This window comes from Triturus cristatus, chromosome 5_2 (assembly GCF_964204655.1).
Source record: "Triturus cristatus chromosome 5_2, aTriCri1.1, whole genome shotgun sequence".
NCBI classification, from domain to species: Eukaryota; Metazoa; Chordata; class Amphibia; order Caudata; family Salamandridae; genus Triturus; species Triturus cristatus.
Window position 1 is genome coordinate 566,680,181 of NC_140588.1, and position 16,327 is coordinate 566,696,507.

Genomic DNA, 16,327 nt, shown 5'->3' on the forward strand with positions numbered 1-16,327 from the left:
AAGAGAGAAAGAGAGAAAGAAGAGGAGAAAGAGAGAAAGATGAGAAAGGAGGGAGAAAGAGAAAGAGAGAAAGAGAAAGAGAAAAGAGAGAAAGAGAGAAGAGAAAGCGAGAAAGAGAGAAAGCGAGAAAGAGAGAGAGAGAGAGAGAGAGAAAGAGAGAGAGAAAGAGAAAGAGAAAGAGAGAGAAAGAGAGAGAGAGAGAGAGAGAGAGAGAGAGAGAGGAGAGAGAGAGAGAGAGAGAGAGACAGAGAGAGAGAGAGAGAGAGAGAAAATATGTATGTATATATAAAATATATTGCTTTAGCTTACAAATACTTCCCTATTAACACGTTTTATTAGGGTGATGGAGCTAGTTCCTTTTTCTAAATAAAAATGTTGGGAGGAAGAATCAGATAGTCATTTGGTGAACTCTAAAGATATACAAAGAATGTAGGTGTAGTAGCAGTGGACATTCCAAGGGGGTAAATGTTTGAATCTATGATATTTGAAGCCACAGGTGATGATTCTTGAGGGGAAGTGTGACAAACTGAGGGTTCTCAAGAGACAGCAGATCCAAAGCAAAAGGAAATGTATTCTTTCCAGAATGTCTAATCCAACCGGTGCCCAGTCTCCCTCTGTTCTCCAGCCTTTCCACTACATTCAAAACTGACCCAACACCATTCTATGTCCCAACTAACTAGCATATTATATCACAGGAAGCTTAGGTGTAGTGGTTGTACCTATTGCAGGGAGGTGTGCTTACAATCAGAATTCAAATAGATTGCAAGCCACCTTGAATACCGTTAAACTGGAACTGGGCTTTAGGTGTATAATCCCAAACAAATCCCCTTGGCTGTTGAAGATCCTCGAGGACCAACTACCCCTCCTGTTACCTCCAGTAAGTCCCACACAGCAGGATTGCTGAGAGGTTGTCGGAGGTCACGCCCCCTTTCTCCACCGCTCTGCTAACAAGACTACTAGTTTAAAAAAACCATAGGAATTCACTTAAAAAAACATCGGTTATAGGGACATTATGGGTAGGAAATAGAAATTGAAAAACCTTACAAATTCACAGAAAAACGAAGGTTACAGGAGCTTTATAGTTGGGCTCATATTTAATTCGTACAAAACCAGTGAAATTCAGCTGTTCTAGTTATCGGAGTTAACTAGAACGTATGCCCTCGCATTGCACTGCTTATGACCTCCCATATTACATTACTCAGGACCTGGTCAGTGACATCACTGACGACAGCTCAAACTTTGGCGCTGTTTGACATATTTTAACGACATTTTTATAACTAATTTGCCTCTCACTTCAGCTGCTGTCTGGAAAGTTTCGGGATTATTAGTCAAACAGGGGGCGAGGAGTGTCCCAAAACACGTTTTCCCCATGCAATTTCCCATAGGGATTTTAGACACAACTACAGCTCAAACTGCTGAACGAAAGGACACCAAATTTGGTAGAAAGCTAGATCTTAGTCCAGAAAGAGTGCTTTTTGTAATTTGGTGTAAGTCTGTTCAGTAATTTTCGAGTTAATAAAGAAAAAAGCTTAAAATACATCTAGAGATCTGCAGATCCATGCGCCAACAGTAATGCCGTGATTGGCTGGCCGCAACCCGAGAGAAAAGTTGCAGCAGTCATTTTGTCAATCTGGACACAGTTCACAGGTGGAGGGGGCTTAAGTGTAAATAGGATATAAGGGGTTAGGATAGAGGTATCCTGATCTCGTGGGACTGATGGAGGGGTCTGTGAGGACCCTCATGGTAAGAAATTGTCCAAAAATATTTTTTGGGGGCATGCGCGGATCTACTGCAGCGCTCAGTGCTAACCTCAAACTGTAAACTCCGCCCCCCCGGGAATCTGCGACTGATCTGCAAATTCAGGTCCCAATAAAAAAAATACACGCACTCCCAGACCCACTCACTCTCAGACCCACTTGCTCACTTAGAAAACCACTCACGCATCCATTCAGCCACACACACGCCCACTCGGAGACCCAGAGCACCACTCACACACCCATACAGCCACTCACATATGCCACTCAAAGACGAGAGAAGCCCTCACACACTCATTTACAGACCCACATAGGCACTCACACACCCACGCACGCAGCCAGTGACACACCTACTCACACACCTATGGGTTCTGGAGTAGCGTGCTAGCTTCCAAGAACGTGCGCAAACACCCCATCAGGGGTAACAAGCGCTATATAAATGCAAACTCTTTTTCCCTCCTCTATCCCTCCGCTATCCTTCTGAATCCAAAAAACTGACTAACCTATCCACCACTCAAATTACTTTCATATTGAACTATACTAATTCAACACTAATCCTGTATGAGTTCTGGAGTAGCGTGCTACTTGCCAAAAAAACGCTTTGAAGCCTCGTCAGGGGTAGTAAGCGCTATATAAATGCAATTACAATACTTGCATTGTGTGACTAAGAGAGTACATGATACAGTGCACTCTATTTTCCCAACCTTCTGTAGATTCAGTCGTGGATAGGTACATTTTCACTCCCCTCTGTGGATAAAATACCTCGAAGATAAAAATATACCCAGCGTTATGCTTCGGTAGAAGATAAAGAACACCGAGTCCGGCACTGTGTGTCCTTAATGGACTGGAAACCATGTCAATGCCACTATCACTATCAGCCCTGCAGACTCCAGTACACAAAAAACTAGCAGAGCAAGTCTTTCACGGTAATTGCCAAGTATGCAGAATCACAAGACATGAACTCACATCAGACTAGAGCAGGGGTTTGAGCACAGGTCTTTCAAATTCTCGGTCTCACACTCTCGCAACCCGGCTGTTCTCCAACTCTGCCCAAAAGGAAACTTGGGCGCTAACTCTCCCGATTATGAACTGCAGATTTAAAATGTAATCTCGGATCAACCAACAATAGCCTCTGCCAACTTTATCAGTGAACAAGGAGACTCGTGATTTCACTCTCAACTGAACATGCATGACGAAAAACTGACGTGTATTGTGGCCAGCAAGGCTGACTTGTAGATCACGCCACATATAGCCAAACCTGTATTTCCAGTAGGACGCATCTCCACCTGCCCAGGAGGGAAACAACCTCCCCTTGCAATGGTATGGCCCACTGCACACGAGTAACTAACAATTCACGATGTCTCGTTCTAGGAGAATTTCAGAGCGCCTCATGTGTTCGCTCCAAGTTTGGAGAAGTCGCCCATTTAAACATGCTGTCCTTTTCCGTTTGAAGCCAGGCTCTGAGGCCACCATGATAGCTTTAGGCCATGTGCGCCGAACATGCTGTTTACCATGATGAGCAGGCACCCTCATACTGATGTGCGCCGAACATGCTGTTACCATGATGAGCAGGCACCCTCATACTGAAATAGGGAGCCCTGCATGCAGTACATGCGAACAAGTAGAACACCTGATGGAGAAAAAAAATGAAACTTTTCGCACAACAGAAACTAAAGATAAAATTCCAATATTTACTTCTGTAAAAAATAATGGTTTTTTGTGTGCATGTTGCGCATTTCGCAATTATTCAAATGCCACTTTCAATGGCATCTTCTCATAAATTGATGATGCTTATATATCGGCCTTTAGGACAGTGAAAGAATCACCAAGGCATACTACAGGTTAAGGCCTTTTCATTCTATAATTTTTGGGGCAGATTTACCAAACAGGGAGAAACACAAGAAATCCCCGAAATATCTAAGACTATTTTAACGGTTAAAACAACTCAATAGCACCGATTTCATCACCTTCACAAACACGAAAAGATGAGTTAGTAGCCCTGCTAAACTGACGAGTTACAAGTTATACATACACTAAGGGCACACGAACACAGGCTGTAACAGCCACCTTGCGCGCCTACAGGCCCCTCACAATGTCTCGGCCAGGCTGGCTACAGTAAGCACGCTGATCTCTTGCAATGGGAAAAAGTTCAACTAGCTTCCAGTTAGTTAGCAAACATTTGACATTCAAAATATTTTGGATTACCAATAAATATTCAGGCCCACTATAATATCGCACTTCTACCGTGGTTACCACAGAAATATATATTACCGGACTTGCCACATACGTCATCAATGACTGCACAATTTGCACATTTTGTCCAAAAATATTTTGTTTATACTTCAAATGGATCAGTTGTTACTAAAGCACGGCTGACCAGGCACGCCGCTGCCGCAGACTTTTTGAATACCTCAAATGGTCATCTTTCATTCTTTGACAGTTCTATTTAGGCATTTAAAGAGGTAATCAGTTTATCCAGATGCTGTCATTGTTAATGGATTAACGGAAGGGTCTTTGTTGGCAGCAGTGAACAAACAGCGTACATACTCAAATACATTTCAATCAGGCTGGAAAACGTGAATCCGTTATCAAACAAATGTTTTGATTCACTATTCAAGCATACGCGTGCCTGCATCAGACACTCTGTTTTCAACACACCAGTTATTTCACACAGACAGTGTGGGAGCCAAACCAGAATAATCTGAACCTCAATATTTGGATACCCCAAAACTTACCTAAATGATACGGCTCTAGAGTCTCCAGTAGATCTAGTGTTTAGAGACTACACTCCTCATCAGAACACAATTTAATATAGAAATTACCATTGTAAGCGTCAAGGCTGAGTAATAGGCCAAAATAAATCAAAAAGTTATTTTTTTAATACAGGAAAAGTTAAACGCGCTACAGTGAAAACGTGTGTTCAGTGCCATGAAGGCTCAAAATACATAATAAATGCAAATCATAAAACATTTCAGTCCCTAGTTAGCAAATTAAAGAACGTTTTTTGAGTAGACACATCCCATAAAAAAAGAGTCTAAGGCAAAGGGACATTAAAAAAACAAAGTATCCAACAGCAGCAGTCTTAATGATAGCTGTGAAATTCCACATAACCCAAGCCTGATCGATATCTAAGCCCAGAATAAACATGAATAGCCTAAGTCCAAGAACTTTTATACACAAATCACACTTCCTAAAAATAGATTCTGCAAATTCAGCCTCACATGATCATGATTAACGTTGCACTGGCAAATCAGGAACATTTACATAATTATAAGAACATTAACACTAACCCACTTCTTAAAGAAGTAGAAATATTCCCTCTTCTCCCAAAGCAACCACTCTCTGGAGATGATCAACACAAAATGAGATATCCCACTAACAATAGTTCATATTCTGCACGTCTACACCCAAGTTTCTACACGATGCTTAGGGTACATGGTGGAATTTACATTCACACTACAGTCTTTGTAATAATGTACATTACTATCATATTTACATCTTTAACTTGGTTTTCTGCAGAGACAAGGGGAGCGATGGCTTTTCATTGGGACACTGATGGAAGGAGCAGGTTGAACAGATCAGAAACTAAGTATATTAAAAATAATGGTGTTTCACACAAAAATGTAAATACAAGGACATGATGGATGGAGCGCTGAAACTTTTCAGACACTCACCCCCATTCACAGATCTGGGTTGATTCCATCATCATTCTTTAGCTCACTTTGCCACCTCATTTCAGACCCAGCTATATGCAAATCAGTCTTGACCCAGTGCCTCATGGGAACAGTCCAGCCCGAACGGCCAAGCCAGACCTTCCCTGAACCAGAAACAAGCATCCGGGGAAAGGTATCTGGGTAACACCCTTCATCAGCCAGGCTAGCTTGAATCCAGTGGCAAAGGGAGCAAGGGACCCACGTCTGGGCATACCCTGCCAACTTAGGGCGAACAAAGCAAACACAAGGAGATGACGGACGGAGCGCTGAAACATTTCAGACACTCACCCCCAGTCACAGATCTGGGTTGAATCCAGCATCGTTCTTTAGCTCACTTCGCCACCTCAGTTCAGACCCAGCTATATGCAAATCAGTCTTGGCCCTGTGCCTCATGGGAACAGTCCAGCCCGAACTGCCATGAGGCACAGGGTCAAGACTGATTTGCCTGTCTGAAAAGTTGCAGCGCTCCGTCCATCATCTCCTTGGGTTTGCTTTGTTCGCCCTAGTTTGGCAGGCAAGTGTTCCAAGATGGCCGATAGGTGAGGAGCTCCGGCCGGGAGCTTCCTAACTAGGGACTGCCTTTTTGGCTCTTATCCCCTGGAATCTACCCCCTCCCTGGACCTTCTTCACCCCTGGGGAATTCTAAGCGTGCTTCAGCAACGTCTGAAGAACCTTTAAATTACTCCGTCATCAGAGCCCTAGCAACATGGCCGATGCCCGGTGGAGCTTCCTAGGTAGCTATAGAGGAGATCGGCTGTGGATTAACCCCTCGGCCGTCACCCACCCTCCGGACATGGTCACAGTTTCTCGTCTCTCCGCTTCGTCATCCTACCTCCCTTGCCTTCTGCTGAATCTCCAAAAATCTGCCGAATAGTGGAGCCAATTTCAACTCGGTCAACGCCCGGTGGAGCTGCCTAGGTAACCGTTGAGGAGCTGGGCTGGGGGATCACCCCTCCGGCCGCCATCTGCCTTCCGGGCTTGAAAACGGTTTATTGACCTCCTATTTCGCCTTCTGGAATCGGCGGCTGAGACACACGAGTCTTGTTCTCCCCCGACAATGCAACAACGAGAATGCCACGACGCTGCTGCCCTGTGCCCCCGAGCTTGTTTTCACTTTGAGTGTGAGGAAGCGCGCCCTCCAGACCCCACTGCTGCCTCCCTCTTCCGGGGCTGCTACCTGGGCGCCCGAAACGACTTCCCCTGACAGACTCTGCGGTCCCTGTAGCCCAGAGTGCCTGTACGTGAGGACCCGATTGAGATCGGTGATCTCCAGCCTTCCTCTCTCATTGATCCTGTGGCTGCCTCCCCCTTGAAGCCCTGCTCCGTGGAGTCTGTTTCCTTGTGGATTGTGTTTTTTTTGTTTATCTGAAATCCCACCATCTTGTGATGATGTGACTGGTGTATGCGACTTGGGTCCTCCATCTTGGGGGTTTCAAATGATTCTTAGACTGATGCATGCTGCTGGTCCGCTCCCTGTATCGCCTGACTGACCTTTGCCTCAAGTCGACCCCTCCCTGGGATGCCTACACCCCTCTCATCTTGCTTAGTCACCGCGAGGTACCCTTTTGCCCCCACCCTCAGACCCGCTCCATATCCTTTATGATCCGACGCAATGTGGGAGTCCAGCACTGGATGTTTGTACCTTCTTGACCCCAACCGGTTTGTTGACTGTTTAACTCTGTCTTTTTTGGTGTTTCCCCTTAAGTTCTATCTTACATTGCCGGTCTACCAACCCACCACACTATTTTACACCAGCATGGCAGAATCTGAAACAAATATATTGTTTTTGAGAGGTGGTTATAATAGGATACAACCTCTGCCATTTGCATGGCCCGTTGCCACGGAAGGCTGTCTAGGGGTGTTTGCACAGCTTTACTACCCCCTGACTGCAACCCCAGTGTTGTGCGCCCATGTTTGTATCCTTATCCAAGAATACATATGGAGTGGAAAAAATAAACAAAACATAGCAACTGTTACATCATTCTACATTCCATTTTCCAAAATCTGTACAACTGGATGTTTGTTTTCTGTTCCTACTTTAAGAATTTTACACTTTCCGCAGCTCAAATAAATTATTACGCTCACCTTTGAATTAAGTAAATTCCTTTTCAATGTGCAAGCTAGTTATCACAGTCCACGTGGCAGAATTCCCTGGCAGGAGAACAGCTACCCATCAAAATGTAATTTTATAAGACATTTTTGGAACAAACCAGCAAGATGAGTGCTGCGGATTTGTCATGAGTAAATAATTTAGAGTCCAGTTTTAACATTTGGCTTCAGAAATGCCAACCGTGGCATTCATGTACCAAATGCTTCTGGACAGATAGGAAAAGTAGATTAGTGCATGTGAAACTGCTGACTCTGCAATTTGTCAAGCAAGCATGATGCAGCTACAATTTAGCTTTCTCACCATGTTAGTTTTGTATCAGACCCCATTCGGGGGGCCAAGGTGCAGACAGAGGCTACTGGGCCTCAACCATGGGGGTTGAAGATGTGTGCACTGATGTCCCGGGGTCCATCTCCACTATGGCTCTGCAAACTGGGTCAAGTACATCCCTTTTCACACTTGTCTATCAACCAACACACTAATGTCAACGTACGGCTCAGTGCCTGTCTTTTCAAGAAAGAAAGCACGTTAATCACGCAGTTGTACTATATACTACACATTCCCGATAGGCACTCAAGTCAGTATTGCTGAGTGTAATTCTTCAGAGTGCCGCAACCTCTCCACTCCCAGTATTATTCTATCTCTGGTGGCTACCACTCACTAGCAATGGTCTGCCCAGTTTGAGATGACAAAAAAAATGTGTGATTTGAGCACAGGTGCATTCAGGCCCACAGTCAAATATGCACTCCGCCTCTTAGCCTGACCATCTCGATATACGGTGGCACATTTGAGTCCTCAATCACCTTCAATTGCAGTGGAGGCACTCCCAAATTTCATCTGCAGTGAGCGGATAGCTTGCTCATTTGCAAAGGAAGCCAGGCGTGGGTGACTTTTGATGGCACACCGGCCCAGCCTCAGTCTATGGAGTCCGCAGCACCAGTGCAGTTCTGCAGCATCGTCTGAGCACAGGGCAGATGCAGCCCAGTTTGGGCAGAGGTGATCGTTGCAGTACTGATCAAATCAGAGGTAGGTGCAGCCCAGTCAGGCCTTTATCAGTCCCAGTAATTGCAGACCCCGTCTGTCCGGCGTCAATAATAAAGGTGCATCCCTCCTTCGAGCCTATGGAAAACACGTAACTGTTGCTTCGAATGGGCTCAACATGATCAAGGCACTGTGGCTCCCACCAGGAACCAGGATGAGAGATCAGGAGGGCCAACAGAGAACACTAGTCCCCCCTAGCTTACTTTTGTGCAGTCAGCTCTCCCTGGATGTCCCAAAGCCACCAAACAGTTGCTGTCCCTGCAGGGCCAGGTAAACACCTTTCCTCTCTCAGCAGACAGACAGGCTTCTAGGAGTTTCAGGGAAGATCCACAGCTCCTCCCATAGAAAGTACAGACTTTAAGTGATGCCCTTCCCATCTGCAAGACTAGCTGTCAGGCAGACACCAGATGTGGTTGCACAGCAATCCTTTGAGTACTCTGCTGACTACATTAAAAGACATCAAACTGAAATAAAGTGGGGTGGTTTATCTTTCAAGTGTTTCCCTCAGGCTGCTGTCCAGACCCAGCCTTCAAATAAAGTGATGCTTCTCACAATAGAATCAGGGTAAATGATGATTAAACGCAAAGGAATTGATATTTCTTTCTAAGAGAGCTAAGATTTGGTACATAATTTGGGAGGAGAAGTTTGGCAATGTGGTGCTCCAGGAAACTAACTAGCAGAAATTAGAGGAAACAAGCCTCGGGCACAAACATTATACATTAGCCTACTATGCATTGGCCATCACGAAACAGAAGACTGTGGCATCGTTTTTCCATAGATCAATGGCCTTTACACTTAAGGCTCAAAAAAATAGACAACGGTGGTAAATACTTAATAAAAAGGCACAATTGGCGGCAAACCTATCACTTTATGGATGGTACATTCTCCCAAAGTAGGGAAGGTTGGCATCTTGATATCCTTCCTTAATACCTTAGCGTTGTTTGCTGAAGGAAACATTGTATTACTTGGAGACTTCAGTTTAGTTTGGAACCCAGCGAGGACAGAGCAGGATCAGGTAACTCCATTACTGGTGCTTTCTACAAAGGTTTTTTTTAAATCTGTTTTTTCTCATGTGCATAAAACATTCATTAATAGAATATGCCTAGGCGAAGAGACTCTTACTCCATCTCATCAGAGATGCTGAAATACTCCTTATACAATTTCAGATTGATCATGCCCAATTAGTGTTCAGGTAGGATGGGATAAAGGCAGGTGGATTCTCCATCCCACTTTGCTGTGGGTGGAGACCTTGCATATCCAGATTGTAGAGTGGTTCCAATACAATAAAAATGGGCGAGATCTCAGCAACAGTATGGGACGCGTTTAAAACTGTCTTACGAGGTATATGCTCTGGGTTAAAGGCCAATGTCAAAAGATATATAAAGAAAGATCAGTTAGGATTGGAGCTACGCAAAGCTGAGTCCTAATGCAGTGACAATTCTTCACATCATCTCCCGAGGACAGTTACCGCCATTATGAGTTGGCTCAATGCCATTGCTACTAATCAGGAAGAAATGTCCCTACTACTATTACAACACATGCACTATACACAGGGTAACAAGACTGGCCCGCACTTAGCAAGGCTACTGTGGGCTAAGAGAAAAAGGGATGTTTAGGAGAAATCCAACTGCCGGATGTCAGGAAAGGAGGTGAGGAAGAAGATAAAAGGAAGGTCTTCTGGGATTTTTACAGGGACCTCTATTTCCGAGACCTATTCAGAGGCAGACCAGAGAAACTATTTAGAGACCTGTCTGCTTCCCCAAGTGACGCTAGAGCAGCAAGAATCACTGGAAGCCCCAATTACCACTGAGGAGGGAGAGCTGCCATAAAAACCCTGAAGCTCAATGAAGCTCCGGGCACAGACATGATTTACAAAACATTTTCGGCTATGTTAACGCCCATCTTTCGAAACCATTCGATACTTTAACTCAAGCTGATGGCGTCACACCATTGATGGTAGATGCCTCTCTCTCATTAATAGTAAAACATAGTAAAGACCCCATACTCTGTTCTTCATATCAACCTATTGCACTCCTGAATATTAATGTAAAAATGTATGCAAGTATTCAGACCACAAGGTTAGAGCCTGCCCAACCAAACATTATTCAGCCAAACCAGCCGGGATTCATCAAACAAAAGGCAGACACGTGACAACACTAGATGTGGTATCCACCTGATCGAAAAAGCCAAAAAGAAAAGTGTTCTGGCATCCCTAGTTACTTTGGATGCTGAAAAGGCATTTGATCGGATGGATTGGCACTTCCTGCTCAAAGTGTCAGAAAGGATGGGATTTGGATCAAGAATTAGAGTGATTGTCATGGCAAGATATAGAGCGCCCACATTACAAATAGTTATAAATTAGGTAACCTCTGAAGCCTTTTCACTCGCTAGAGTGTCTCCTTTCACCCCTCTTATTTTCGCCTAGCATTGAATACTTATGCTAGCAAGGTGAGAGAGGATGCACCAGTATTGGGTCTCAAATTTAGTCCAACTGTCCATAAAACCATGCTGAAAACTTCTAATGCTCACCTCTCCATCTGAATTGTTCCCAGACTCCATTAGTTGTTAGAGGAGTATGAGAAAGTGAATCTGAATCTACCCCAGGTGCAACGGCTTAAGGAGCGAGTCCCTTTCAAAGGGAATGGAAAAATATCAAATATTCGTGGGTAAACTTCCCTCCAACTTCATTGACATTTCTGTACTGTAAGAAACTGGATTAGTATTTGGATGGGTGACTACCTACCTTAAGAAATAATCGAAACCCTGGTCAAGGTGAACTCTCAAAGACACAAAATGAACCCGAGCTGATCCCCCATGGTAGTTGTAGCACATAACAGACAGGCATAACTTAGGGCAATGTGTAAAGTACTTATGCAGTACCAAAACAAGAATAAAGTTGAAATGCAAAACAACAAAAAAAATCCCAAACCGAATTAGAAAAATAGAGTAAAATATAAATTTCAAAAATGGACACCAAAATAACAAAAATCCAACAAGGAGTATCAGAGATATTACTTTTTAAAGTCTGAAGTAGGAATAGCACCAAGAAGCTTAAGGGCAATTGGGCCTGGGCGGTAAATTTCGTTCCGCTCGCGGAATTTGCGATATTTTGACATTTTCGCGGTGCGCGGAGTGCGCGAAAATGTCAAAACTTTCGCAACCTGCCGCGAAACTGAAGTATTTTTCTTGTTCGCGCTTTAAAAATGCATTCTCGCGCGACTTACAGGGTCCCTGCGTTCTCCGATGAGTTTTCCTATCCGTTCACGCGCGCCACAAGATGTTGGATTGTTGGTAGCCGGTCGCGCTATCCCGCAAGAGTTTGCGATCACGAACACGTCATTGCGATCATGTACAGGAAATGAGCATCGCGAGCAAGAAAGCCGCGCCCATTAGCGACCTCATGGGAAAGTTGGAGATATATTTCCCTGCGAGCACGCAAAAACAAATCGCGAACGGGCGGGAAAAGCAATCTCCGCATCTTCGTGAAAGTTTCGCATGCTCGTGGAGATTTTGCCAATTTCGCGATAATTTGCGAAAGTCAATTTCGCAAATTCCACCCACCCTTAGTGCCAATGACCGTCAATGTTCAGGGTAGACCGAAACGTAGGCATAATCTGATGCAGACGGCGATGGAGTGCAGATCAGACACATTAACCAGGTTCACCCTGGTTAAAGAATTTACCCGCTGACTTTAGTCCTTTAAGTACCAATCCACCACTAGAGCACACTTCTAAGGCCCTCAGGAGAGGCATTTAGAGCACAACATGTTGTCAAGCATTGGTCAATCAGCAGAGTACAGTCCAGGCCCAGTTCCCACTGATCAGCTGGGCAGTTGCATCTTATATTGGTGTATCCCTGTAGATTTAACAGGAGGTCAGACTTATGACCCTTGGAGTCAAGTTCCTTGTCCTGGATACAAGAGAGCAGGTCCAGTCCTTCACAGGTCGCATTTCAGTCATTTTCTGATTTTTCCCAGGTATAGGAGTGAACTGGAGTTTGTGCCTACTAAAGATCATAAGGCCAGACTCTTCTTTGAGCTAGCCCGTTAAGTTAGCCTGTCTACTTTTGACCCACATTCCATATACCATTATCTTTCGAGGAACTCATTAAAGTGTCAAGTCATTCAAACAATAACCTTGATATACACTCAAGGTGACATAGATCTGATACAAGTTCAGACAGTAAATGCACAAAGTAAACTTGTAGTTTGAATTGACATACTTTTGCCATACTAGTTTAGACCGGTTATGTCTTGAGCTATCATGCAGGTTGATATCCGTTATGTCTAAAATAAAGTGGAAAGTCCCCAATGTAGGGTAACGGTCAGTGGTCAATCCTATAAAAATCCCCATGTAGTAGGCAACAATTCAGAGAGGTCTTCGCCTCAGGTTATCGCAAGAAGTCCTACCAGGCTGCAATACTGCTGCAGCATCCATTTATATGCTGAACGCTGATATTGAGCCAATACTGAGAGGAGAGGAACTGAACGGAGCTGATGTGTTTTTTCTTTTGATGGAGGAAACTCTTTCCTGGCTGACGCCTGATAACCCCAGCTTCTACACTGTGCACATGTATGCAGTGCGTTGAATCCCAATAAACTCTAGAGGCAAGTTAACTACCCAATGCTCTGATAGTATAATGCATACAAGTAGTCTTTAGGGTGTTGGTTTGCCCAAGACATTCCAACCATGTTAGAAATGTTCATATTATTCTCACTGTTAGAGGCATGCATTAGTGCGGTTTTAATTATATTATGTGTGGTTATTACTCATGGACTAAGAAACAAGGGGGGACCGTTGAAATAAACACTTAAATATATAGCGTTTTTCTTACAGAAGTACTTCCGCGTAATATTCTAAAGAACGAAATTGACTTTGAATTACCACTCCACCCCTGACTCCCTCACAGGGCTATTAGTAACCCAGAAAGCACAGACACCACAACAACAAGTATGTCAAGTGGGGTTGTGTGAAGCTACAACAACCGGGACATTCAAGCGCAAGCGTTGGTGTGCTGAACCAAGCCGTACCTGGCTGATGAGCACATAATTAGGGCAAAACTGGCCCTGGGTTGCTTGTGTTCCGGTTCAGGATCACCTAGTTTGGCAGTTCAGGTTCGTCTGTTCCAACTGGAGCAAGATCAAGACTGATTTGCATAAAGATGGGTCCAAACTGAGGCGACTTGCTGTGTAAAATAACAATGGATTGGGATGTGGCCCAAGTAATTACCAGTGGCTGAGATTAATTCAAGCAATCCATCCATCACTTTTTTGTATACTTTAGTCTGACCTAAGTTCAAGTACCTATGAATGGGAAAGCCAAAGTTTGTAGAACTTGGCCAGAGCCCTAGTTTACCTAACAGCCTGGAGGTGCCAGATTTATGCCTGGCACAAGCGAGTGGATTAGGAATGACTCCTGGGCACTCCCTAACCAATGGGGTGAAAGCTGCAAAGTCAACCCATAACACTTTAGAAACCATCAAGATGGCAAAAGCCTTCTGCCATACTTAATTGGTTGTGTGTATGGAGAGCGTAGTATGCCAATCTTAGACTCCTTCCGCATCTTACACCAAAATCCATTTTGGGGCAGTCACTGTACCCAGTGGGAGATGCCCAAGATTAGCATACATGACTATGTGCAAGCCCAGACGAGAGATGGAGTGGCCTTTCCAAACTAAAAGTTCACTACTGGGTTGCCCAATCACGTGTGATAACAGAGTTGAGTATGAAAGTCATGGACAAACTATGGCCTCCTATCTCTTGGGCAGTTACTGGACAAATAATATGGGACCGTATCTGGAAACCCCGGAGCGACAGGCCTCTTGACACTTACATCAGCCGCCATACTGGTACCATGCTCAGAACATGGGATTATGCAAAGTCCCATTTAACTATGGATGGAACAGCAACTTAGTCTCTCACAGAGGTGGTGTGCTAATCAGTCAATCAGCATCCAATAAACTTTAACTTGGAGGAATCTGAAAGGTCCGTTATGCCCATATCAGACACTGTATCTCACACTCTCTAATTAAGGACGCTGCCACTACAGACATTGAAAAATGTGTATGATTATTCCTGGCACTAGAGGGATAGTTTCCACATTATAGTCTACTATTGGAGGCAACTCAACACACTGCTAATCCAAATAGAGATATGTGGCCAACAACTATAGAAAAGAGAAATCTCCGCACCCCAGAGGATACACCCAAGAGATGCAACAAAGAACACCATCTGCATTTTAGGCAGAGAGGCACAATATAAGGTGATATATGAATGGTAGTGGCACCTAGTGAGACCACATAGATTCCACCCACCGAGTAGCCCACTTTTCTGGAGCAACTGTGGCACACATGTTAATTTGGTGGTATTGTCGATACATAAAACCCTTTGAGCAAAAGTATTAACTGAATTGGGCAAAATTCTGAGTTACTAATTCCCAACAATGTAATCACAATTTTATTAGATACACAACCAGCCCAGCCCAACTGGACTACTAAATCAAGGAGATAACATAACGTTGAACTTCTTGCGGTCAGCTAAAGTGACAACAGCTGCACACTGATAAAACTCATCCACTGGCATGCTCGACTGTGGAAGATAATGGCGGTGGAAAAGCATATCCATTATATAAGGGAGTTTCCTACAGAGTTCTAGGTCATACAGGAACCTTTGGTGACATCTCTCTCAGAGGGCCACCCATCTCTGACGCATTCACCTAGACTGACGGCACTCAACCTAGACTGACGGCACTCAATCTCTTTACCTACCGATTCCACTGGGGAGCCCTCTGGCAGGGTGTATGCTTTAATCACACTGCCAGTGTGGTTGTAAAATTGCATGTTTATCACTGGATGGCTCACATCTTGATATCAACTACGTAGAATACACTATATATATTTTCTAATATTGAAGTGGAACTGGTAAAATAGTTGGGAGGGTCTGAAACGATTGAAGGGAAGATCTTTTGCTTTACTAACTGGGGATTTTTTTTTCTTTTTATAAGAATTATGCAGAACTTCCTGTTGTGCCGAGACGCTACTTCAAAATATATTGTGTAGTAACTATCCTCCTTCTATGGGAATATATGCCATATGCAAATGTTAGTTTAAATAGAAACGTATTTTCTGACGCTTTTTTTGCAGCGTGCGTTTCCAAGATCATCCTGCACGTGTCGCTATACCCGAAATAACTTAAACAATCCATACCAGATGCCTGCTGTTGCCAGCCCCAAACTACTTCACGGGGTAAGAATGGTCACTGCGAAATCCGCGCCGGTGTTGGTTCCCTGCAGCCAAGTAAGGCAACCATGCTCAGAGCCCTCTGCTGTTCCACTCAGTGTCACAGTCAGATCCGTTCTTTCTCCCGGCTTAGTTATTTCCTGTTCTATGGGAAGACCCACAATGCCTTCCTCGTCTATGTCACTTCCTGCACTGGTTGGCAAATTTCAACCTTGACTTCACATTTGCCATCCTATTGTGTGGTTCAAGTGTCTCCCTCCGGCTCTTAATCTCAGAACGAAAAAGCTAGTTTAAATCATAATCAAAATGTCGAATTGTTTCACCTCTCGTTTTACCAATGGAGTAAATATTGTGTTCGTTACGAACACTGTATTTTTACGTGTTTCTTTGAATGTTAATGTCGAATTAGTTAAATTTGGAATGAAATCTTGCGAGCAAAAATGCATTTGCTTCATAGTACAGCAGCATGAGCGGGA

The 16,327-nt window shown here is 44.1% G+C and overlaps 1 protein-coding gene across 1 annotated transcript in view; it reads right to left on the bottom strand.

Moving 5' to 3' along the window:
* The window catches only part of SLC25A14 (solute carrier family 25 member 14), a 156,889-nt gene extending 140,871 nt beyond the window's left edge, over window positions 1-16,018 (bottom strand). The window contains exon 1 of the mRNA XM_085607640.1: window positions 15,819-16,018. The gene's annotated coding sequence lies outside the window, so the exon portion shown is untranslated. The remainder of the gene's footprint in view (window positions 1-15,818) is intronic.
* Window positions 16,019-16,327: the final 309 nt, after the last annotated feature.